This window comes from Panthera tigris, chromosome A1 (genome assembly GCF_018350195.1).
Source record: "Panthera tigris isolate Pti1 chromosome A1, P.tigris_Pti1_mat1.1, whole genome shotgun sequence".
In the NCBI taxonomy this organism is placed as follows: Eukaryota; Metazoa; Chordata; class Mammalia; order Carnivora; family Felidae; genus Panthera; species Panthera tigris.
In genome coordinates this window covers 220299292-220326991 of record NC_056660.1, presented here as the reverse complement: position 1 = coordinate 220326991, position 27700 = coordinate 220299292, and positions in this window count along the sequence as shown.

Genomic DNA, 27700 nt, shown 5'->3' with positions numbered 1-27700 from the left:
ATCTAAATTTACAGTATTATTGATCAGTACTCTAGTAAGGTAGACCTACTCTCCAGTCTGAGTGCAGCATTGCACTTGTGTAATTAACCCCAAAAGAGAGGTAATCACAAGCAATAGAACTCATCAGGATAAATAAATTGGATTAATGAATGAGAAATTTATACTGAAGATGATCCCAGAAGGGAATGGGCAGTAGTAAATCCAACCGCAGGTGGTTATTATCACATATATAAATGTGAAATATTACATTTTTCAAAATATTATATGCATTTAGGAATTTTTTCCCTTTTCCCTCTTAATGTCAGTATTTGGAAACAAAGGAAAATAAAACACAATTCCTGCAGGATTTTAATTTCCCAATTGGCTTTACAACTCACGTTTAACTACAAACAATAACTGTGTTAACATACTGGGCATCTAACAACACACTGTATCAAATATATGCCCCAAACTGTCCTGGGCAGACTGAACTGTATAGCAAGTAAAAGACATAAGAGAGAAATGTTTCCTTCTCAGTTCTGAAAAACTGCATGTGTAAAGACCACAAATTCCGTGTCTCTATTTGACAATGAAAATATACTGCATATTAAGTCCTTTTTCTACCTCTGCCATGGATACTGATCATATGAAAGGGCAAGATTTCATTCTTTAAAATATTCTTCAAAATATTGAAGACACCGTAACATAGGTTGCATTTCACCTATTCAGCCATGTATACATCATCTCAAAGTCTGATTGTAAAAATAATTTCCAGATATGGAAAGCAGAAAAAGAGTTGAAACAAATCATATTGTCTAAGAAATCTTGGAATCTTGTTCTTTTGATTAGTAAGGAGAAAAAAAAATACACTGAGGAGGGAAAAACAAAATCTTTTTTTATTAAGTGACCATTTCATTTCACAGTGCTTATTTCTCCTTGTTTTTAGGAAGGACATCATTCTTTTAAAGGGCACAAAAGAATAGAGAAAAATATTTTTTCTGGTTGACATGAGACATTTATACAATAGAAATGTCTAATTGGTGTCACAGGAGGTCAAATGGCTTTGTCCCACTCTCAGGGACTCCTGTGAAATGGAAGGTCAACATGTAATGTCTCCAAACCTACCAAGGAAGAATTGCATTTTTTCACATAACACACACACACACACACACACACACACACACACACACACGGTCATTTTTCTATTATAAAAATAAGAAAAAAAAGAAAAAAAAGTGGCAACCATTAAAATGGTAATGTTCCTCATGAATTGTCAGCATTTTATTATTTTGTATTAAAATGGAGGTTTACCCAGAGGACCACTGACTGAGAGATAAAATATATATGTGTCTATATGTGTGTAAAGTGTGTTTTCTATGAAAAATTGTGAATGCATTTCGGAGGCAATTTACATAAAATAGACTGACACTTTCTGTATATTCTCAAGATTTTATCCGTGTAAAATAAGTTACTCCTCTGGAAGGTCATAGAAGGCTGATCCTAGTCAAAAATAAAGGAATAGAGAGAGATTTTTCCTTTAACCTCTTGTTACTCCATGACCACTCAAGTTTTAAAAGCCTGTAACTCTTCTCTGTCTTACCATTCTGCTGTGAGTCATCTCCTGCTAAAATTCTTTGGGTCACTCTCTTCTCTCCAGGCTACACATCAGATTTCAAAATTTTAGCAGCCTTTACTTAAGCAAAATTATCTTGTCCTGGGACCTGCCCTTGAGAGGTTTTGCTAGTTCTAATCTGATAAATAGGTTCCAAAAATACGTTTCTGTAATAAATAGATTATAATGGTTTAATATGCTAGCTGGCGGTATGTACATATGAAGATAGATTTACGTACTGTAATGAAAAAGCATGAGTGTCTAATCTAATAATATAGTCACCATGGCTTAATTTGTGGCATCTGGAAATGGGAGTGGGAGGTTGGGTTTACACAAAAAAAAGAAAAAGGCTTAACAGGCATTGCTTTCCACAGATTATCAAATCCCAAAACACTGAGGCCCACAAATTCTATACTCCTAAACTCCTGTTTGAGACTTAAGTCAATGATTCTACCTTACTAAATCATTTTTCTTTAAATACGTGATTAGACTCTTCAGCTTTACTACTGTTGGTGTTACTAATCATTGTCAAATGGTTTTAATAAACAATATTGTTAAATCTTGTTTCTATAAGACATATCAGGCCTGTACATAAATTTGTTCTACACACATTTATTAAAAGGTAACGCACAGATGTACCATGCCAATATGTCATCCTACAGAGCCATACATCCAGTCGTTGATTACTGGGGAAGACTTTTGTTTGTGTTCATGTTATAAAGATAAAACTGAATATTTACACGTGGAAAAAAATCCTTAACACTGTTTAAGGTAGTGTTTATGTATACAAGGTAAATATGTAAAAGTGAGAGAAGTGACTGAATGATATGAAGAAAAGACTGAACAGCCTTTTGTGTGGTAGAACTATTGGATTTGGTGTCCGTATAGATATAAAAAAAATAAAATAAAATAAAACAAAAACAAAAACAAAGGGAGGCTTTGAGTATCTACATCTGGCAATAGAAGCCAGTCAAAGAATGTTAAGGGAGAGGAGAAGGTCCCAGGGAGACTAACAGAGAAAGTGTTGAACTGGATTTGGGTCAGATTTGTTGTGGGCTTTTCTTTTCTTCTTTCTTTTTTTAAGTTTGTTTGTTTGTTTGTTTGTTTATTTATTTATTTATTTTTTTTTTTTTTGAGAGAGAGAAAGAGAGCAAGCACATGGAGTAGGGGCAGAGAAAGAGGGAGAGAGAGAATCCTAAGCAGGATCCTTGCTGACACAGTGCGGAGCTCGACGCGGGGCTGGACCCCACGAATCGTGAGGTGATGACCTGAGCCCAAATTAAGAGTCCAACACTGACAGACTGAGCCACCAAGGTGCCCCTGTTGTGGGCTTTTAAAGAAATGTGGATTTAAGGATTGGATTGTAGGAATTCTTGCATAGGGAATGTTCCAAGGAAGTAGAAAGAGTAAGAAGCCACAGAGACTCAGAAGGTAACTTGAATCCACACCAAGATGCCAGTAAGGAAAACTGAGAAGAAAAGGTAGAAGGGCAGGTAAAATAGCATAAGAGAAGTGAGAATTTAAAGAAAGAGATATTTTCAAATAAAACTGAGTCGTTAATATATTCCAGATTCAATGAATTACCACTTAATTTAGAATAAAATTGGCCTTGATAATCACTTCTCTAGGGTGGTCAAATAATATCACAAAATTAATGCTGGAGGAAAGTTAAAAAGAATGTAGGTTAAAAACAAAACAGAACATGCTACCAAACTAGAGTCGGGATCAGATTTAAATAGGATGAAACTTGCAGAGAGGTTGAAAAAGTCCAAGACTGCAAACAGAGCCTCTTCCTTTAGACGCTGAAGTAACAAGGGAACAGAAAGGCCCAAAGATTGGGGGGTAGAGAGGTGAGGGTGTCGGGCAAATTTCCAAGACATTCCACAATGAATTGCACTTTCATACAATTCCCTTCCCCTATGTTCCTGTGTTTTTTCCTAGCCAATAGAATACGGCAGATGATGTCACTCTGTAATTACCTTACGGCACAGGACTCCATGTGAGCTGACTGGAGAGGGAAATCCCCTTCTGGCTTGTACAAAGTAAACTGTTATGTTGGGAGGGGGCCCATGGAAAACCACATATAGGGGAAGTAATAGAGGAATGTGGCCTCTAGGACCAGAGGTCAGCCCTCAGCTGACATCCAGCAAAAAAGCAGTGGCCTCAAAGAGGACTAAAGGAATTTCCCTCTCCAATGACCTTGGAAGAAGACAGAGTTTAGAAAGAAACTATGTTCCATGACACTTTCATTGCAGCCTTGTGATTGCTCAACCAAGCCATGTCTGGATTCCTGACCCATGGAAACTGTGACATAATAAATGATTCTTGTTTTAAGCCACTAAGTTTGTGATAAATTTTCATAGCACAGCATAAAAATAGCACAGTCTGGAAAGGAACCTTGTATGCATTTTTTTTTTTTCCCCGCTTTGGGTAAAACAGAGTTAAATGACTCAACAAACAGAAAATGCACCTGCGCCTGGATTCAAATCCTAGCTCTGACAATTTTAGTGTTGTGAGCATTACTGAAATTCTCAGTATTTCAATGGCCTTATCAGTCAAAGAAGGTAATATGACAGCTCTCTCATAGAATTACTGTGAAAGTTAAGTGAGTTAACTCAGGGTAAATGCCCGACACACAGGGTAAGTGTTAGTTATGCTTATGAATGTTTGCTTTGGGGTTGTTTTTGTTTTGTTTTTCTTTAAGGAGAAATGATTGAGCTAATTTGGAGAGTGAGGAGAAGGAGCAGAGGAAACTAATGATTTGTGAGAAAGAAATCGTTAAGGAACATAACCCTGGAAGAAATTGGATCCAGAGAACATGCAAAGTAAAAATGAGGAAAATAAACCTATTAAAAAAAAAACGGATTCTGGTTTTACTTCATTTTGAAAAATAAAATATAATTCAATTATTTTCGTAAATTAAAATCATAAGCCTCCATCAGGTCCTCAAAACACAGAGGAAAGAAAACAGTTGGCCAGTATAAGGACATTATTGAGCACTCATTTTTCCTTTAATATAAAGAGCAGAAGAATGAGAGAGAGACATTAAACATATACGTATAAAGTACTTTTCTAAACCATATTCTGGGATTCCTTAAAACTTAAATTTATGTTATTTATCACTTATATTCTCAACATATATGTGTACATGTATATATAGATGTACGTGTATGGATATATATTTTTTGAAAGACATCATCTGTCCATCTATGTTAAACACTCAGTAGAAGGAAATACATTGAAATGAATTTAGAGAATTTTTATATCTATAGTGTGCCTTTTAAACTAATTTATTGGGACTACTTGAAATGTGTATGTATGTTAAGCATTAGCAAACTTAAGAAAAATGCTTTTTCCCTCAGCTTTCCCTATCAGACCTAGTTTCTTTAACCTTATGGGGTGGTATCTTTATAATGACATATTCTTTTTTTTTAATATAATAACATATTCTTAAAATAGGGTTTTTCAAACTCTACTAAGTTCAAAGCTAGAAAATGTTCTTCACAGGATCTTCATTTATTTGAAAGTACTCATTTACTTAGTTTTTCTTTCATTCCCAAATATTTATTGAATTCTTACCAGGACTTTTTTGAGAAGCTAAGTCAGTTATTCCGTAGACAATAATTCTATTTTGTATGTTAGTCTTGCAAATTTTTTTAATTTTTTTAAACTATTAGAGAGGCAAATAGTTAATGTCACTAAGAGCTTTTCCATCTCCGTTTACGGAAGGTTTGGTGTCTGTGTTTTATTTACTCTTCAGAATGACCTGGGATACTAAAGAAAAATACCTGAAATTTTCCAAGAAAACCATTATTCAGAATCAGTTCGGTCTCAATGGTCAATTCCTTGATTTCCTTATAATTATGATATAAATGAGAGATTTTATTTGAGGTTAACTTTTGTGTCCAGATTTTTAGGCAGCCTGTCATTTAGCTTAAAGATCTGAAGAAAACATTCTATTAATCAGTGTGAATGATTCTTTCTACAACACGTATACTTTTTGAGTTTCAGCTAAAGTAAATTGTTCCATTTTAAGAACTGCTGAATTTCTCAATCATTAGAAATCATGGTGTCTCTCTCTGTCCATAAAAGCAAGCAGGTAGATAATCTTTCAATATGAACAATGGTCAGACTTATAATATAGACTATGTTTTATTTGAATAGCTACTGAGGAGATAAATGAACATGCCTTAGAGCTAGCAAAACTAATCTACAAGGAATGCCCTTTGGGCTTCTGGTAAAGAGGACCTTGTTGGACATATTAATACCTGATACAAAGAGAACAAACAAAACAAAACAAAACAAAACAAAACATGGTCTCATTGTGGATCCACAATTAAAAGCTACAAAGACAAGATTTTCTGAAAGCAGGTTCATTTGCTATTATAGTAGTTCCCACTTACTCATCTCCCTGTGACTACTTCAGGTGAATAGCAGCAATGGTATATTTACTGAGTAAAGGTGATAAATATCCTGAGCAATACCAAGGGGGCTGTTTTAGATAAAAGTTGTTTAAATTGTGCAGCTTTTACCTTTAATTACATCAAAAAACTTTCTGATAAGATATTTTCACTCCCTAGGCAATCACACCTCTGTATAGAACCAAGAACCAAACCCAGCATTCTTCACTTAATCTTAGTGCTTTCCTCCCCAAATCTTTTCATTCTACAGAGACACAGAAATCACTGCTGAGCTTGGGAACAGGGGTTGGGGAAGGGAAGAAGAGGATTGTTCTACTCACTATTGTGTCATAAGATGGTCAGACCAGCTATATAACTCATAGAAATCCTATAGTGTGTATCAGAGATTTCAGTAATACATTATCTCTCTTCAGTCTTGTAGGAACATAGGCCCAAACAAATCCCACAGCATTCAGTAATGTTTAGTATTGTTTGTTGTTGAGACTTCAGGAAATAGCCCTGCTATTTCTGATTTTTATCAAATTTCTACATCACCTGGTATTTTCAAGGTAGGATATAGAGCAAAATGGTAAGTTTTCTATGTACTCTCAGTCCTCCATTCATCATCCATCTTTTAGGAATTTTAAATCAGACAAAAATAAATCTAAAAAAGTAGTTTAAAGAGAAAATGTCACACAAACGCACACATCCAAAACACAGATTAAAGCATGATGAAAGGGACAAAACAAGCTGCATACCTCTTTCTTGGTAAGAATTAGTATGGGTCAGTCAAAAGCCAAACCACACATATTAAATATCCAGTCTTTTTAAAACACATCTTGGACATACTGGACAGTGACTTCCAATTTTTTCAGGAATATTCAGCAACAGTAAAGTCTCTCTTAACACAAAAATCTAGTGTTAATTGCTCAATTTACCATGGCATAAGTTGTAGGTTAATATTCTCCTTAATGCACTGTGTCATTATTTCATTCAAGAGGATAACAAGCTGAAACTGTTCATACTCTGTACATACGCAAAGCAGTGGTATTTTGGGATAGGCTAACTATAGGAAATCACTTGAAAAACAACTTGAAGGGCTTTAAAATAAATTATGGTCTTCTGGTTGGAGGATATAAACTTCTAATATGAGTGGGGAAAAATGTCTAGAGTAAGCCATCCAAAACTAATTGCCTTATCATAAGCAAAAATTGTGCTTCAGGTCCTTGACATCAAAGATAGCTTCTTTACAAATGTGTAGTTACCATATTTTATTACCAATTATTTTCAATAATTTTTATGAACCCCAAGGAAACAGTACTGGTTTTCTTGTTGTATTATATACATGTTTCACTTTAAATCCCTACACCACAACCATATTTTAGCCACTTTAGAAAAAAAAATTTAAACACTGAATATTGCTTTTGTTTTTACCCCACTGATGAAAATGCCATGTATCAGGACTAAGAATGTGGATCAGTAATAAGACAATGACAATATTCATGTAGTTATTAATCCGAAAATCAATAATGACATTAATTTGGCCACTTATTCTACAATACAATTTAAAATGTTTCAATTCGTTATAGGGTTTTAAGGTAACATGAGACTCAGATTTCATCTATAGCAAGAATCACCCATAGCCGACAGTCATGTTGCCATGAGAGCTCTATACTAGTAAAGAAGAGTTACAGATGAGATAGTTATGGAACAGTTGTTTACTAGATATGTGAACATGAGAAAATAGCTTAACTTTTTGCACTCTAAAGCTTCATTTTTAAAGAGCATGAAATTCTACTCTGGACTAAGATGGTGATGTAGAGGCTCTTGAATTTCTCTCTTGCCATGGACACACCTAATGTGTGTCTAATATATAGATGCACATGGAGAAGTTTCCTTAGAGAGAAATCCAGAAACTAGTTGAGGGACTCCTATACATTGAGTGACTGAAAAAATACCCACATCAACACAAGAAGAAAAGGCTGAGACATACTCTACCATAAACTCAACCTAACACAACTCTGTAGATGCATGGGAGAACCCTCAACTCCAAACTTCTCCCTAAAACTGAAGACTATGAAGCACACATCTACCATGCCAACTTTTTTTAAGTTTTCTTTTCAATTTATTTATTCTGAGAGAGATAGAACAGGGGAGGGGCAGAGAGAGAGGGGGGAAAGAGAGAATCCCAAGCAGACTCGGCACTGTCCGCATTGAGCCTGACTCGGGGCTCAAACTCACAAACCATGAGATCATGACCTCAGCTCAAATCAAGAATTGGACACTTAACCGATTGAGCCACCCAGGCACCCCAACTACCCCAAATTTTAAAGCTACCACGTGAGGGATGGGCCCCCCGGATCACTTACCTCCGAAAGGCAATGTGGCTTTCACTCATGAGTCCCACAGTATGAGGTACACAAAAAGGAGTTAACAGGCATGCAAGCATTCATGGGTGCTATCACAGCAGGGCTCAGCAAAACGCTGTCTCAGTCTTCCCTGCATAGGTTTGACTGTATCCATTACCAGTTGCTTACTGGGAATCTGGCTTCTAACAGGCCTGTTGTCTCTACTGTGAGCCTCCCATTTGGGACACTGATGGATCTTAACTGATATTCTACTACTTGGAGCCGTTAAGTACAAAGATGATGAGACAGTGACTTCGATGATCACAAAGGTTTGAGAGGCAACCAGGAGCTTGGATTGGGATGGTTACTGATGTTCATCTTTTACACAAAACTAGTGTCTAAAGACTAAGACAGGTGGCTGTTTTATCTAATGCACAGAAACCAACACAAAGAGTTAAGGAAAATGAAATAAAACAATCTGTTCCAAACAAAAGAATAAAATAAATCTTCAGAAACCAATCTTAATGAAATGGAGATATGCAGTTTACCCAATACAGAGTTTTGAGCAACACTTAGAAAGATGCTCACCTAGGTCAGGAAAAAATTGCATGTGTAAAGTAAGAATTTCAACAAAAATAAAATATTTAAAAAGTACCAAACAGAAGTCAAAACTTAAGAACTGAAAAATTCAAGAGAAGGATTCAACACTAAATATCAAGTGGAAGAAAGGATCAGCACACTCAAACACATGGCACTGAAATACATCCAATGAGAGAAGTAAGGATGTTTATTCTTACCACTATTATTCAACATAGTACTAAAAGTCCTAGCTAGATCAATAAGTTAACAAAAAGAGATAAAGGGCATTCAAATTGTAAGGGAATAAGTAAATGGGTCTCTGTTTGCAATGAGATAATATTCTATATAGAACACCCCAAACTCCACCAAAGTCTATTGGAACTAATAAACAAATTCAGTAAAGTTATAGGATACAAAATCAATACAGAAAAATCAGTTGTGTTTACAATAGCATCAAAAACAATACAATACTCAGGAATAACTTTAATAAAGAAGATCAAAGATCTCTGTGCTAAAACCCATAAGACAGTGATGAAAAAACTGAAGAAGACACAAATAAATCAAAAGATATTACATGCTCATGGATTGGAATAATTAATTATTTAAAAATAATTAATATATTTAAAATTGTTAAAACATCCATACCATCCAAAGCAATCTACAGATTCAGTGCAATCCTTATCAAAATCTCAAGGGCATATTTCAAAGAAATAAAACAACATAGTCCTAAAATTCTTATAAGACCACAGTAAATCCCCAAATAGCCAAAGCAATGTTAAGAAAGAACAAAACTGGAGACATCACACTTCCTGATTTTATATTCTGTTACAAAGCTCTCAAGAGCATATAGATGGTATTGGCATAAAAACTGACACACAAATTAATGGCCCAGAATAGAGAGCCCAGAAATAAACCTGTGCATATACAGTTAATTTTTGACAAAGACACCAAGAATATGCATCAAATGGATAATGTTTTCAATAAATAGTGAAGGGGAAAATGCATATATCCACATGCCAAAGAATGAAACTGGACCCTTGTCTCACAGCATACACAAAATGGATTGGAAGCTTCAACATAAGTTCTGAGATGGTAAAAATCCTAAAAGAAAACATAGGTGGTAATCTCCTTGACATTGGTTTTGGTAATGATTTTTTGGACTTGACACTGAAAGTTGGCAAAGGCAACAAAAGTAAAAAAATAAACAAGTGGGACCACATCCAACTAAAAGTTTCTGCACAGCAAAGGAAAATCAATGAAACAAAAGGCAACCTTCTCGATGCAAGAAAACATTGGCAAATCACCTATTTGATATGGTGTTAATATAAATAATACACAAGGAATCTGTACATCTTAATAGCAAAAAAAAAAAATAAGGGAAAATGATTTTAATAGACATTTTTCCAAAGAAGATATACAAGTAGCCAACAGGTACATGAAAAGGTGCTCAATATCATTATCACTAATCATTAGGGAAATGTAAATCAAAGCCACGGTGGAATATCACCTCACACCATGTTAGGAGGTCTATCACCAGAAAGACAGGAGATAGTGTTGGCAAGGATGTGAAGAAAAGGAAACCCTTGTACACTGTTGATGGGAATGTAAACTGGTACAGCCACTATGGGAAACAGTATACAGTCTCAAGAAATTAAAATCTACTAAATTAGAGCTATTATGTAATCCAGCTATCACATTTCTGGGTACATATCTAAAGAAATGAGAAATCATTATCTCAAAAACATGTCTATACTGCCATTTTCATACTAGCATTATTCAAAATAGTCAAAAGATAAAAACAACTTAAGTGTCCATTAATGGGTGAACAGATAACAAAAATGTGATACTTATATACAAAGGAGTATTATTCAAGTTTTAAAAAGAAGGAAATCCTGTCATTTGCAAGAAAATGGTGAACTTGGTAGATATTATGGTAAGTGAAATGAGCTATACAGAGAATGACAAATGCAGCACGGCATCACTTATACGTGGAATCCAAAAACAAGCTGAACTCATAGATTGAGGGTTGCCAGGGGCTGGAGAGTGGGGGAAATAGGAAAAGGTTGGTAAAGAGCACAGACTCTTAGATACAAGAGAAATAAAGTCTGAGGATCTAATATGTAAAATGATGACTATAATTGATAATCCTGTCTTGTATAACTGAAATCGGCTAAGAGAGTAAAAGTTAAGTACTCTTAACCCCAAAAATGGCAAATATGTGAGGTGATGGATATGTTAATTAACTCAGTGATCAGAATCCTTTCCAACATACACATATATAAATCATCACATTGTACACTTTAAATATATTATAATTTTATTAGGTAAATATATCTCAATAAGCCAAAAAATAAAAAATAAAAGCAACGTGCATTTGCCAAGGTTATTTTGACTCTGTCATAATATATATAAATGTAAGTGTATCATTAGCATCATAGACATTGTAGATATTACCAGTGACAATCAGTTCACAATCCAATGTGCTGTCTCCTCCTTCTGGAATAGGTATGCATGTGAATGTGTGTGTCTGTATCACCCAAATTTAAAATTCTCTTTATTGTTTCCTCACTACATAGTCTGAGGGTCATTTAAGTTATCAAAACTCTTTAATATGATCTTTCCCAAGATGACTCATTTCTCTAATTGGCACAGATTTTAAAAATACCACTGTCCTTACTAATTTTGATGTTGAAATGTGCTAATTTCAAAATAAGACAGAACGTTGAACTTAAGAGCATACTCTAATGCTAATGTGTTGAGGACATTGTAAAAAGGTCCCTAGCATTCCTATTCTGACAGTCTTTCATTAGCGCAGCCCAAGTGACGTTTTTTGTTTGTTTGTTTTCTTTTTAAGTTCATTTATTTATTTTGAGAGACAGAGAGAGAGAAACTCGGACAGCATGAGTGGGGAGGGACAGAGGGGTGGGGGGGGGGAGAGAGAGAGAGAGGATCCCAGATTCCTTTGTCAGTGCAAAGCCTTTATGCAAGGCTCGAACTCATGAACCATGAGATCATGACCTGAGCCAGAATCCAGAGTCAGATGCCCAACCAACTGAGCCACCCAGGCACCCCTGACTTTATTATTTTTTTTTTCTTTCTTTTTTTTCTTCGTCTATTTTTTATTCATATCATGCTGTTGGCTCATGAGCTTGCAGTCAATGAATACTAGTGCATGCAGTACTTTTTTCACTAGTTTAACAGCAGTTAAACTAGTCTTTTCCCTGGTCCTTTTGAATTTTAATGTGGAAATATCTCTTATGCCTTATTAAATAGGATATATCGTTCTAATCTAGAGAAATTCTTTACATCACAATTCTAAAAGCCAAGGCACCAGATTCCTAACCAGATCTATGTCAGCTACAGATTCCTAAATCTATACTGTTGTCATCATGTAAGTTGCTAACACAAATGTTAAATGTATTATTTAACATTAATAAACATGAATCTAATACATATATTTTATTAATACTTGATTGATGACTTAATTTTACAAATTGCTTCCATTTGAGCATGCTTGTTCAACCAATTAAAATCACCTAATTGTAAATTCACATCTTTCCATATTTCAAAAGAAAGTATTAAAGAAACTTTGTCAAAAGTACTGAAATCAAGATACACTCTACACATAACCACAGCAATTTCAAGATTGTGTTGTCTACTAATTCTGTCAAAAAAGGAGAATGTGACTGTTTACCATAATGTTCTTCTGACACCAAAATTGGCTTCAGTGGTTACTGCATTCTACCTTAAGTTTTTTTTTTTTTCAACTTTTTTTTTTTAATTTATTTTTGGTACAGAGAGAGACAGAGCATGAACGGGGGAGGGGCAGAGAGAGGGAGACACAGAATCGGAAACAGGCTCCAGGCTCCGAGCCATCAGCCCAGAGCCTGACGCGGGGCTCGAACTCACGGACCGCGAGATCGTGACCTGGCTGAAGTCGGACGCTTAACCGACTGCGCCACCCAGGCGCCCCTCTACCTTAAGTTTTTACACGTACTTAAAAAAAAAAAAAAAAAATGACACTCTAGAAATTTACATTAGATTAACATGAATCAACTGTTCCTAGTTTGCCAAATCCCTTTTATTCCACTTTTGAAAATGGTATCATTTTCATCTTTAAGTTTATTTACATAATTTCTTAAAGAACTTCTAAAACGACAAGTTTATTGTCTACCCAGATTATCCTTAAATCAACTTCAGTAATTAGTTTGTTGTGGTCCAAATTGAAGACAAACTATTCCTCTTATTAGCTCCACATACTTTGAGAGACACCACCACCTAAATTACTGTTAGAAATGTCACAGATATATCACTTTCCACACAAAAGTATGTGAATGCAATCCCCAGTTATAGATTCTAAGATTTTAGCTATATAAAAATAATACTTCAAACCTTTACTAAAAATATCTTGGGCAGGAAATTTCAACCTGGGAATTGGGGCATCACAGGAAAGTTGAACATGAAACATGGCACTCACTACAGGAGCCCTTGACGTTGCTTGATAGTTGAATGTTGTTCAAGGGTCGATTGCCCACTATGAGCTCTTTTTACAGGAATCTATTCATGTGTAGTACAACCTGCTGGAAAAGGTCAGTGGAAAGTCAAAACCCTTAAAGCTGGGGAGTTTTATGTCTTAATGATTCTTTGAAATGTTACTCACTACAGAGTGGAGTGTGTATACTTCAGATCACCTCTAGGTAACTGGGAAGGAAACAACAACAACAAAGAACTGAATTGAGGAGAAGTGGACTTGAGTTTCCCATCTCCAGTTGCTGCTTATCTCACTTTGATTAATACAGAAAAACAGTTTCAGATGGAATTCCTGCATTTATGAATTGAGCTTACGATCTACCTGGGGCTCATTTCCAAAAGATAAAACACATGATGGATATGAGAGCCATATTTGGCACTGGATAAATATTTAATGCTATTATTGTTTATTTATAGCCTGCACATTCATATGACTATGAGTATCATCATCTGTAGCATTATTTGTAGTAGCAGTGGTGCCATCAGTATTACTGTTGGCACTGGCACTGCTTGTAGCTTTTCTGAGGGGGAGGTCATGTACTTGGGTTAAGCTTTCTGCCCGTGGGGCTTTGGCTCTGCTTTAGGATGCTTCATCTTCCAGGAACCAAAACTGAAGCTCATGCCCAGAGAACTTTGTGGTGAGGGACAAAATCTGAAAGCTGTGATTGTGGAAGAGGCTGTTTGGACAATGTGGTCTAGTCTGGCACCGAGATTATAGGCAGCAGAAACCACCACAGCTCCAAGAGGGTAAGGATCTGGACAATCTCACCTGGCTGCCCATAGCCCTGCTTCCTGTCACTTTGCTGCAATAAACCTCCCGGCTTCCTTTAAGCCTGAAAGCTTCTGAAGCGGAGGAGAGAGAGTCACAACCCCTCTCTGAAACATTAGGGAGGGCATAGAGGTTACCATCAATTTTCTGAAATCACGTATTGTTTCATTTATTTCTGGTGTGCAAAGTTGTTTTGTCTGTTGAACCAAGTCAGTGCAACACTAACTTGATTAGGATAAAAAGGCTTTCATTTTTACTTAGGGTCTGCTTACTATTTCAAGCTTCAACCCAGGAATGCATTTTCTTTCTTGGGACTATATAGTGTAGGAATAGACTAAATAAAATTGAATGATTTTATATATATATATATATATATATATATATATATATACATACATATATATATATATGCACATACACACACACACACATATATACACACACATACATATACATACATATACATATATGTGTGTATATATATGTATATGTGTGTATATATATATATACACACATACATATACATACGTATATATGTATATATGTGTGTGTGTGTGTGTATATATACATATACACACACACACACCCCATGCATATACAACCAGGAAGAGACAGAATTTTATACTTGAAAGCAAGGATGTTGGGAATCAAATCATTAACCTGGGATTTGCTGGCTCTCTTACCCTGAGTGCTCAGTTTCAGTTGTCTCATCTGTAAACTGGTATTACTGATATAGATTTAGCAGGATAGTATGTGGATTGAATTATTGAATTAATCTACTTATTTAACAGATATAGATGAGACGTCCATTATGCTAGGCACTTATCAATGACACACAATTCAGCAGTAGGTAACCAGATGATTCCCTGGGCTTACATTTCAGTGATGGCTATGTAGGAAGTATAGCCAGGATAGACCCTGGCAAACAGCAGGCTGTCAGTAAACGTCTTTGTCTCCTCTAGATGGGACCATTGTGTGGAGGCACTTCCATATTAAAAGAATGGCAATCTCTTGTTAATGGTGTGAAGTATATTATACCTGAATTTCTATCAATCTGAATTTATAATTTCGTTTTCTCTATTTGTATATGCCTTATTCACAGTTCAATTCTGTGTATAGGTCTTACTCCTTTGGTTTCAAAATTTTAAGTTACATTTTCCTCAGTGAATATGATTCTTCCACATAATTTCAATTCCCCTCTCCTAGCTCTATATGACGTCAATATGATGTCTTAGCTTGACATTCAAGGCATCTCTCAAAAGTCTTTCTCTTTTTATCTCTCTCTGCTCCTACTACACCAGACAAGATGGATGATTTGCACATCCCCAAATATTTTATTTACTTTCCTAAAACTTCGCATTTTCATTTGCATGTCACTGTTTTAGAATCCCCATAAACCTAATCTAGCTAATCTTTAAAGAGTTTGTGAACCAGGAGCTCATTAAAAAGTTAACTAAATGAGCAAATAAATGAGTGTGTACACAGGTCTAGACTGTGAAACTCCTAAGAACAAGGGTTCTTCATTATTATTTTATTTAATACAGGGTACAATTCGCATGTAGATACATTTACACTTTATAAGCTCTCAAATAATTTGGTTTAAATAAATTGAACTACCTAGTGATCTCTGCTTAAAATCATAATTTCAACGATGGATGAAAATACATAGAAAATAGTGAACTCGATGATTCCAGACATTTGATTTACGAGGATTTCGATTCTATTCTATTCAAGAAATTATAGGTATCACAATAAGACTTAAGCTTATAAACTGACCAACATTTTTATTAATAAATATTATTCTTAAGGATTGAAGAAGTTACAAATTGTTTTTAAAAAAGGGCTTAACCTTGTTGTATTTATACATAATGGTAGTACCATTACATTCACTGAAATGTATGTCATACTAGAACTGCACAGCTAACAATGTGCTAGGAAGTAAACTCATGAGTAGAATAAGATTTTGAAGAAAAGCAAAAAGGGGTTACTTTTCTCTTTGAAACTTGAGTATCATAAAATCATCCAGTTGTACATTTTTATTCAGTCTCCAAGCATCTTCTCAGGGTTTGCCCAACGTTTAACTGAATATTACATAATGTGACCTTATTTACTAAAAAAAGTTAAAGAAAAAAATTAAATTAATTTTTATCTGTCAAGTATTGTTTGATATTCCCCCACTTCTGTGTGTACGATTACTGATAATCATTCACAACAGTAGTGAGTTGAAAATCAAAATGCAGACAGACAAGTAGCTAAGTATGCAGACAAGACAGTCAAAATGTGAATCAACGTTAAATCTAATTTTAACCTAATTTATTATTATCGAATTATCAAATTAACTTGCTTTAGGTTTTACATTTGTAGGTAATGGTGAGGTGCTCTAAACAGAGAATTGGGTTTTCACAGAGTAGCATGGTGTGTTATAAAAGCTATTACACTATACTCTCAAAAGGGCCTTTGCCTGAGTTACATGTTAAACACGTTTTTAATATGAAGCTCAAGATAAAGGAATTTAGGCAAAAAGCCTGGCTTAAAAGAGTAATATTTTTAACTTCAACCAGCTTCATTTGTTTACACAGTGGTATATCGTGCCCACGTAGCTATAAAACCCCAGTGGCAATAAAGCCGCACAAAAATATCAGAGTATCCTATAATATAAGAGCTTCCTAAATTAAATTGTGATTTTTTTTTAATGAAGAAAAACACAAAGCTAGAAATAAATAAGCCCAGCTCTTTGGGTACATTACATTGATAGATGATGGAAACAAATTAAAAACTGAGTAATGAGGTAGGCTATAGTCAAGCTTTCAGCAGCGATGGCGGGGGTCAGGGGGGTGGGGGGGACAGGTGAAGCAAAGCTGGTTCTCTGTCAAGCTAATTAACCCAACTGAAATAGCTTAGCAGGAATGAAATAAAAAAATAGGTGCTTTATCACATGGACTCAAGCTTATTAGTTCTCATTTGAGGATAAGGGGAGTTCAATCAAAAACAATAAATTTCAAAAAGGTATGTCATATGCCCTTTTAAAATTAAGTAATTAGGGGCGCCCGGGTGGCTCAGTCGGTTGGGCGGCCGACTTCGGCTCAGATCATGATCTCGCGGTCCGTGAGTTGGAGACCCTGGTCGGGCTCTGTGCTGACAGCTCAGAGCCTGGAGCCTGTTTCGGATTCTGTGTCGCCCTCTCTCTGACCCTCCCCTGTTCATGCTCTGTCTCTCCCTGTCTCAAAAATAAATAAATAAATTAATTAAAAAGTTAAAAAAAATTAAAAAAAATAAATAAAATTAAGTAATTAATACTTTAACAGGATGCCATCATATTGTCTAAAATGCAGGTCTTGGGGTGCCTGGGTGTCTCAGTCTATTAAGCGTCTGACTTCAGCTCAGGTCATGATCTCACAGTTCATGAGTTCAACCCTTGCATCAGGCCTTGCACTGACAGCTCATAGCCTGAGGCCTGCTTCAGATTCTGTGTCTCCCACTCTCTCTGCTCCTCCCCAGCTTGTGCACACATGGATTCTGTCTCTTTCTGTCTCTGTCTCTCTCTCAAAAATAAATAAATATGAAAAAAAATAAACAAATAAAAGGCAAGTCTTCCAGGCTATATATATATATTTCTTACCAATTTACATACATTGCAAAAATCAAACTTGGAGCATCATTGTAAAAATTAGAATACTAGCAATGGCCTTTATTATATTCATATCAAATATTATTTTAAGACAGTTTCCCTATAGAATTTTATTACAATCACATAGTGATATATATAGTCCACAAGGGCAAAGATCTTTTCAGCCATTTATTGTGTATAAATTATTTTCGAAAATATATTCAATTTAGAATTTTACTATTTACACACATGTGGTAGAATGGAAATGCTCTAGACTATTTTTTAATATTTATTTATTTTTGAGACAGAGAGAGACAGAGCATGAACGGGGGAGGTGCAGAGAGAGAGGGAGACACAGAATCGGAAGCAGGCTCCAGGCTCTGAGCTGTCAGCCCAGAGCACGACGCGGGGCTCGAACCCACGGACCGCGAGATCGTGACCTGAACTGAAGTCAGACGCTTAACCGACTGAGCCACCCAGGCGCCCTAGACTATTTTTGACAAACAGCATCTTTCCTTACTACCAGATTCAATGACATAGATAGTAATAATTGGAAAGAAAATAATTCAGCAAACATTTCACTTGGGAAAGAAAGGCAGAATTCTCTGAATGAAACAGAATATATTTTATCCCACGACTATATTAAATTTGATTTCTGATGCCCCTGTTTACTTTCTAGATTATCAAGTAACACATATTTTAAAATGAAATTCATCAGAATATTTGCTATTTAAAGGTCTGGTTGGTGTTTGGGATCATATTTTTAGCCCTGTTCTTGTACTCAGAAATCCAGGAGAATTTTCCCTCTATTATCTGGCTCTCTCTTTAAGTTTCGGAAAGCTGCATTATTTTATACCTAGTGTTTGCCGGCAGTAAAACTGAATCTATTCTTGTCTGCTAGTCTTTTGTTACTCAGTAGTTTGTGTTAGTAGTTGCTTGTCTTCTTTTCTTTTCATATTTCTGACCTTTTTTTCTTCTCATATGTTGTCTAGTGTTAGGAGACACAGTGATGCAGAGAATTATAAAAGAAAAAAAAATAAAAGGGAAGAAAAGGAAGGGAAAAAAATAAAACCTACAATGCAGAAGTTGCTTTCCGGTAGCAATAGAATTACAGAGAAAAGAAAAAGTTGAAATCTGACAGGATTAGCCTGCTGACTTGCTGAGTTTATAAGCCCTGTAAAGAATACCAATGAGAGAAAAAAACAGAAGCTAGAAGACAATGTAATAAATCTTACCCATAGATTTGCTCACCAAGAGTTAGGAAATAAAATCAAGTTCTGGATACCATTAATGGTCAGGATGTCGCAGAAGACAATCAGATTTGCATCTGCTTCTCTTTTCAAAATTAACAGAAACACTGGAGGTGGCGCTCTTTGTGAAATGATTACACGATGTGCAGATCAATGCAGACCTCTTCTCCCCTCTGACATCTGGGACTTACACTAAATGGAAGTGGAACTAGTTACAGATAGACATTTCAAAACTACTGAATCAGTCCACCCAGGGTGAGGACTGGTAACGATTTACTGAGGATTAAAAGACTAGGAATAGATCAAAATCAATACTGGTATCATAACATGGAGACTAAAAATCAGTCCTGAAAACCACACAACAAGGCTAGGTATCAAACAGGTCCTCATTTATTATGAGAGATGGAGCATGTGACAGGATTCAGGAGTGCTAAGACACAGATGGAAATTAAAAGTTGTTACAGTCCTCTGAAGCTTCCCATCATTATGGTCTTCCCAATAATGCAGACCTGCTTATATCAATCAGATGCTCTTTCTAGAATCATAAGGTCACATAACTGATTATTAAAATCTGTAAAAATTTGATGAAATACAGAATTCCTTTCTAGAAATAAATCACTTATAATGCACAGACACAAACATTTTCCACATCATTTTGGGGAGTGAATAAACTTACTGAAATCTGCCCTAAGACCCTAATTTAACTACTCCTAAGTCTTACCTGTAGGGTCTTACAGTTTTGTATATTTAACAATTATTACTTATAGGAACAAATACATGATCTTACAGAAGCAAAAGAACTGGGTAGTTCATAAAAGTCCCCGCATCATGGGATTGGTTAAAAGTATCGGGGCGCCTGGGTGGCGCAGTCGGTTAAGCGTCCGACTTCAGCCAGGTCACGATCTCGCGGTCCGTGAGTTCGAGCCCCGCGTCAGGCTCTGGGCTGATGGCTCGGAGCCTGGAGCCTGTTTCCGATTCTGTGTCTCCCTCTCTCTCTGCCCCTCCCCCGTTCATGCTCTGTCTCTCTCTATCCCAAAAATAAATAAAAAACGTTGAAAAAAAAAAATTAAAAGTATTATGGTATGTACAAACAGTGGGATTTTTCAACCTTTAAAATTGATACTTTCTTATGTAAGAGTTTAATAGTTTTAATAAATAGGTGTTATATGTTACTAACCACAAAGACAAGTTTCAAAATAGTGCATACTATCAGAACTCATTATTATTGTAAGAAAATATAAACATATCTGCAAAATGAAAGTCTCGAAAGAGTATTCACCAAAACTTGACAATTATTTTCTGTATTTGATTTATAAATTTGCTGATCTAAATTTTCTAATTTCACTACACTGGATGCGTAGAGATTTTACTTACTGAAGATCGACCTATCTTAGTGACACACATTTAAATTACACCTATTTTGGGGCGCCTGGGTGGCTCAGTTGGTTAAGCATCCAACTTTGGCTCAGGTCATGATCTCACGGTTCATGGGTGCAAGTGCTACATAGAGCTCTGTGCTGACAGCTCAGAGCCTGGAGCTGCTTCAGATTCTGTGTCTCCCTCTATCTCTGCCCCTCCCCACTCGCTCTCTGTGTCCCTCTCAAAAATAAGTAGACATTAAAAAAATTTGAAAAAATAAATTATAGCTATTTCTGAGAAGAAAACACATCACATGTTTTAATTCTGGCATATGGGTAATATGTGGATTGCTTGAATGGAGACAGAAGTAATTTACAAAGAAATACAAATTTGAAGGATGGAAAGTTGCAGATCCCGACGCCTTTACCCCATGACCAACCACTAACACAAAGGAGAAACCAATGAGTCAATCCCTCTGGTAAGTGATGAAATTCACCTTCAAGTCTTGAAAAGCACTGAACTTTGATGTGAGTCTGAGATCTGAAAGTGGGGCATGTTCCTATAGTCAGGAATCCAGAGCAGTTGCTCCTAGGTTGTCAAAGGCAAATCTGGATCATTTTACTGTTATTTCCTAGAGAGTAGGTGAGGAAAAAGTGGAAATGGGTTGGACAAAATAAGGCAAGAAATAATTTTTTCAGTATACCAGCACCAGAGACCCAGGCAGCGGGGCATCCTCAAAGGACTGAAGAAATCTTTGCTGAGAGGAAATAAACTCTATCCTGGAACCATCTTCCACTCTGCCCCCTCCCTGCCCGCTGCTAACACTATCACCACCACCAATAGTGGGAAAAGGAAGTTCTGAATCAGTAGTTTGGGGAACTCGCTATCTGCCACATCTAGATGCTTGAACACTCAGATGGAAGACAGCAGACTATTTCAGAAAGTACATATAAATTAAAAGAGAACTCCTGATAGCAGGACGCATCACCCATTCTCAGTCCTGGTTCTAAGCAAAGCTCTCTGAAGGATATCCAGGACATATTAGATGACTGAGGGTGGAGGCAGAAATACTGAAATTGAGCGGTATCATTTCCTATTTAGTAGCGCGGGCTACAGCCAACTCCCATGGCAACACTTTCGGATGAGTTACATTGAGGGAAATATTTTTTTAAGAGACAAAAAGAAATAGATGTTTATAGATGCTTATAAAAGTATTTAAAACCTTTTTTATCTTTCCACTCTACTTCACAGTCCTAAGCAGATACCATCTATGTAATATGTTATGACTTTTAGTTTCACTAGCATTATTTCTCTTGATCTTTATCACCGGGGTAAGGAATATCAGTGTTTTACCAAGGAGGAGTCTAAATCACTGGAAATGACTTGAGGCCATCCAAATTCCAGCAGAGCTGGGACTCACACCATAGACATCTCAGTCCAATTGCCCTTATTCAATGCATGTAGCATGCTGTCTTGCATGACCATATAAACCTATAAAAAGAATGATTTATAGCCAGGTATTCATTTTAGATATAGATAATTTCATTGTTGTAAATGATTTTAGATATCTGCTCCATTTGGGCATTCTAATTACTTTCATTAGTAAATAAATTTGCATTTTGAAGTAGATTACATGGGCAATATCTTCCACTTTGCAGGTAATTTACAGCCAAGGGGGGATTCTCTCATTCCACAGTAATAATCCTCTTAAATGTGCTTTGGCAACACTGGAAATCAGGATACAGCTTGCCTTTAGTGAACTGAAATTGTCACCTAGGACGAGTCCTGATATTCCAAACTCCTAATAAAAGCAATTAAATGATAATAAACTTTGGCTAAGTCATAGGTATTTTTTTCTGTAGAAGTTCATATATTAAACCCTGGAATCCACCCAGCCTTTTGATTGAAAAAGATAAGACTTTTTTTTTTTTTTTTTACTGTATTTTGTATTTTTTTAATTAAAAATATAACAGTATCTTTTTAAAATTTTTTAAATGTTTATGTATTTTTTAGAGAGAGACAGAGCATGACCAGGGGAGGTGCAGAGAGAGAGGGAGACACAGAATCCAAAGGAGGCTCCAGGCTCCACACTGTCAGCACAGAGCCCGATGTTCTCCTCAAATTCACGAACCATCAGATCCTGACCTGAGCCAAAGTCTGACGCTTAACCCACTGAGCCACCCAGGAGCCCCTGTAGCAGCATTTTTTTTTTAAGTGAACTGACTTTTCTACCTAAATCCACACGAGCACTCCACGTCAATGTACATAAAAAGCTGTCCTGAGAAAAAAGATCCTGGTTCCAGATCTTACCCAGTTTATCATCCAGTGCCTGACCTTCTATAATTCTGGCATTCTTGGCACCTCACTGGATCCATTAGGATGACGTACATGAGCATAGTTTGAATCAGGCAACAAACACAACCCTATACGGATGCAGACACATATACAGGAACAGACATAGGCACTTCATAGTTCAAAAGGAACCATAATTCTCTGACTACAGAGTAGAAATTGGTGAATATCTTTATATAAAATACAGAAATAACTTTTGGTTTGTTTTGTTAAGCAGTCTATCAGTTTACATATCACACTTACTGAGGATGTCCCATCAAATCAGCAAACTATTCGTCATTCCTTTAATATTAATTTAACCAAATATAAAATAAAGTAACTAAAATGGTCAAACTACTTTTTCAGCATGGTCAAGTGCAAATCATTCCTGCCCAAAGCTTAAGACTGATCATATATAAACAAAAGCCAAATTCAGAGAGGTATTTGTTTTAAGCTTAGTAAAATCAAAGCAAATCATTTTGTGCTATTTATGAAAATTTGGGAGGGGGAGAATAGTAATATTGCCTAAATAAGAAAGCCTCTAATAATAATCAATAAAACCATGCACATTTTAAAACTTTACATATATGACACTGAAAGTTAGAAAAAGGTAGTCATAGAACATTTAGATGAACACAGGTCTCATTATATCACTTACTTAAATCAACCAAGTTGTCATTTTAAAATATGTTTATCATTCAGACTACTTATATACTTATATACTTATAGTTTATATACTTATACTTTATATATATGTATATATATGCATATATATACTTGACTATATATATATGTGTGTGTGTATATATATCATCTATATATCTATATAGATATATCTATATAGATATATAGATATAGACATATATATATAGATAGGTATAGATATAGACATAGATATATATATATATCTCCTGAATATCAACTAAATTCAATGTCTTTCAGATTTAGATGGACTTTTCTTGAATCTCCTATGTCAATCCTGTAGTAGTTCAGGTGGGCCTTCACGGTATGTTTACTGGTGCTCAGACTGACCAATTTTCAGGGTCACTCAAATTTCTGAATCACAGCGACTGCTGAGCTCCCTCTTATAGTTGACATATAATATTTGTCTATATTAACCCCACTTATTTAGAGTTTCCAGACAAATACATAAAAACATTCATATTTGATACATAGTAAACTTTACCTATCTGGGGAGACGGATGAAGGTTACACGTTAGAAAACCAACAAGTGGGGCGCCTGGGTGGCTTGGTCGGTTGAGCGTCCGACTTCAGCTCAGGTCACGATCTCACGGTCCGTGAGTTTGAGCCCCGCGTCGGGCTCTGGGCTGATGGCTCAGAACCTGGAGCCCGCTTCCAATTCTGTGTCTCCCTCTCTCTCTGCCCCTCCCCTGTTCATGCTCTGTCTCTCTCTGTCTCAAAAATAAATAAACGTTAAAAAAAAAATTAAAAAAAAAAAAAAACGAAAACCAACAAGTCAAAATTGAACATAGGATTTGCTCATGGCTAGATTTCCTTTGACCATTTTATCATTAATCATATTAGTGATATGATTAGTGTATCCTTATTCTTATGATCCAGTCTCCTAATACATCACTCCAATGCTCTTCATATATTCGGCTATCCATCCCTCACTCATGTCCCATCTCCTTCTTTCACTCTCTGGAGCCTAACTTTGTCTGGAGGTCATCTGCCACCATTAAGACGGCTTGCCTAAAACTAAGTCGCATGACTTTTTGTACATCTAGTACCAAATATTAATGCCATCTATTTTTTCCTTCCTATAAGCAGATGGTGTTTATCTATTATAAAGCACTACCTATATTGGGCAACTATAGACACATACCCACCATTAATTAACAATAGTTACTAAATATCTACTATCAAGAGATGATAACATTCAGGAAATGAAAGTAATAAAATTAGTAATAAAAAATAAAACAAAAATATTTATATTTATACTAAGCACTTTACCCATATATTTTTTACATCCTCATAGCAATTTCTAGGAAAGTATTCCCATTATGTGCGTGTGTGTGTATATAATGGGAACATACACACACAATGGGAATATACACACATATGTGTGTACAAATACGAGACTGAGTCTAAAATAATTTACAAATATTGGTATATTGGTTCAGATCAAATTGCAAATTAGTGTCAAACCATGATAAACTCCAAGCATATCTTGGTACACGTCTCATTAACAACACTGTAAAAAACTTCAGTACTATTTAAATGAAGAGATGAAATCTCAGATCTCAAGGACCAAGTGACTCTCTCGGAGATATGAACTGTACACAAAATAACTAGAAACAGTATTCGATATGTGTCAAATCATGGTATAAGAAAAGACTGCTTCTAATGGAAAAAAGAAATACCAATAGCAACTAAAGTAATTAAGGAAAACAGCTTCAGGGGCACCTGGGTGGCTTAGTCAGTTAAGAGTCTGACTCGCTCAGGTCATGATCTCATGGTTCATAAGTATGAGCCCTGTGTTGGGCTCTGTGCTAACAGCTCAGAGTCTGGAGGCTGCTTTGGATTCTGTCTCCTCCTGTCTGTGCCCCTCCCTGGATTGCGCTCTGTCTCTGTCTCTGTCTTTCTCTCTGTCTCTCTCTCATTCTCAAAAATAAATAACATTAAAAAAAAATTTAAAAACAGCTTCAGGTGAGATAGTTTTAAACTGATTTCTGAACAGTTGGAAGACTTGGGCTGAATGGGCCTTTTCTAAATTAGTATCTATGTATAAAGAGATAGATACATTATTTGTATTTCTTCTACCATTTAAAAGAAGACATGCTGATAATATAGTTATTGCTGATAAGCCAAGAGTGAGAATGGCAGAAACAGACAAAAATAGCAGAATTACAAAAGTGTTTAGGTTGGGTCTTCCCATGAGAGATGAGTACATTATTTATTCTTGTGGCTACAGCCAATTATTTCTGACTTCTGGTATTTACTTATACTTCTGTTTATATCTAGGTGGGCACTTGACAACTATTTTTAAAGTGACATATTGAAAGAGATTGCATAGATCTCGAAGTTGTCTGCTCACACAAATTCCTTATCAAATATAAACTCAATATTTCAAATAGAATGTAGCATAATGCATAAAATTATAAACATCATATGACTGGAAAAATGAGATTTGATTAATATAAAAACTTCCTCTGCTTAATGAGGGAATGAGAAAGATCACTGTCAATGTTGTCTGTAGTTAAGCCTATTATTCTCTTTTTTGTATTTTATAATTAAAGGCGGGGTGGAGGGGAGAGACAGACTACTGTCATACTAATTCAAGTAAAAAGCTTTAGATTGATCCAAGAAATTGCTCCGTTCCCCAGAAGACATATAAGTCAGCAAGTAATTAATAAACATATGTTTATTATTAACAGGTAAACATTGATCAATTTCTCATTCAGGTATAGAACAAATACAAAACTCATATTGGATCTTATGTATGAGACATATTTGGAAGTTAAAATAGACAGAATGGGTGGAAGAGAGAGTTATCACAATGGGCTTTGTCCTAATTTGTTCCTAATTAAAATGCATATTTTCTGGTAAAAAAAATCTAACTATATGGAAATTCAGGAGTACTTTCCTTTGGTATTTTAGTGCACATTTCATTAAATATGGGCTTTGAACACATGATCGATATTATTAGCTATAACCTTTCCATATTGTTAAAGTGCCTTGACAAATTTAAGCATTTAATAGTTTTCTCTACTGGTACATCAATAGTTTTCTCAAGTTATCTATATACCCTCGATGGGTAGATACTCTTTCCTTTTTTTTTAAAGGTTTATTTTATTTCTTTTGAGAGAGAGAGAGCGGGGAGGGACAGAAAGAGAGGGAGAGAGAGAATCCCAAGCAGGCTCCATGCTGTCAGCACAGAGCCAATATGGGGCTCTATCCCATGAACTGTGAGATCATGACCTGAGCTGAAGAATCCAGATATTTAACTGACTGAGCCACCCAGGAGCCCCAATGGGTAGATTTCCTTAATACTAAAAGCAGAAGGAATGAGCCTGCTTGAGTAAATTTGACAAAAGCTGGTGTTTTCACGTCTATTGTATATATGTTTGTTTGTTTGTTTTTAGGAACAAGATATAAACTTCATTACTTCAATTAAGCCACTATCATTATTGAGTTTTTAAAGCACTTACACAATCTTGATGAATGTAGATTGATAGAAAGAAAACAGACTCTAACCTACAAACAGAATAGACAATATTTTCAGATTATATTAAAATGTCAACAAACTTTTATGAATTCCACAAAACAGAAATTGTGAGCAGATCATGCATTATAAACATACAAAATGAAATAGTAAGTAATAATAAAATGTTTTTAATAAGTGAATTAAATGAAATAAAATAATACTATTTTTGATTAGTTTTTGGCCAAAGAGGAAATTTAAAACTCTAAATATCAGTGCCAACTATCAGGTCAATGTGTATTAAAAATTCAGGAGACTGAGGGCAAAGCTGTTATGAAGTGCATTTATAGCCTTTAATAAAATATGTATAGGAACTGAAGAAGTTAGAAAATGAGCATACAGACATAAAGAGAGCAAGAGGGATAGAACAACATAAATAAAAGGAGAAAATAATATAATACATTTTTAAAGAAAAAGCTGTAGACTTAAATAATAGATCTAAGAATCAGAGTTTTATGGTAAAACAATTGGAAAGGCAGTAAAATAGACCCCTATACAAGTCTAATCAAGAAAAAAAAAAACATCAATTCATAAAATACAGAAGGGAATATTAAGAAATTATTTAATTTGGAAGAAAATATAAATTACCATAATTAACTCAAAAAGAATTATTACTGACTAGAAACATAGTCAAAATATTCATTGATACATAAAAGTTGTTAAACTATAATCTCTATAAAAATGCAAAGGGAGACATTATAATGCTTGGGT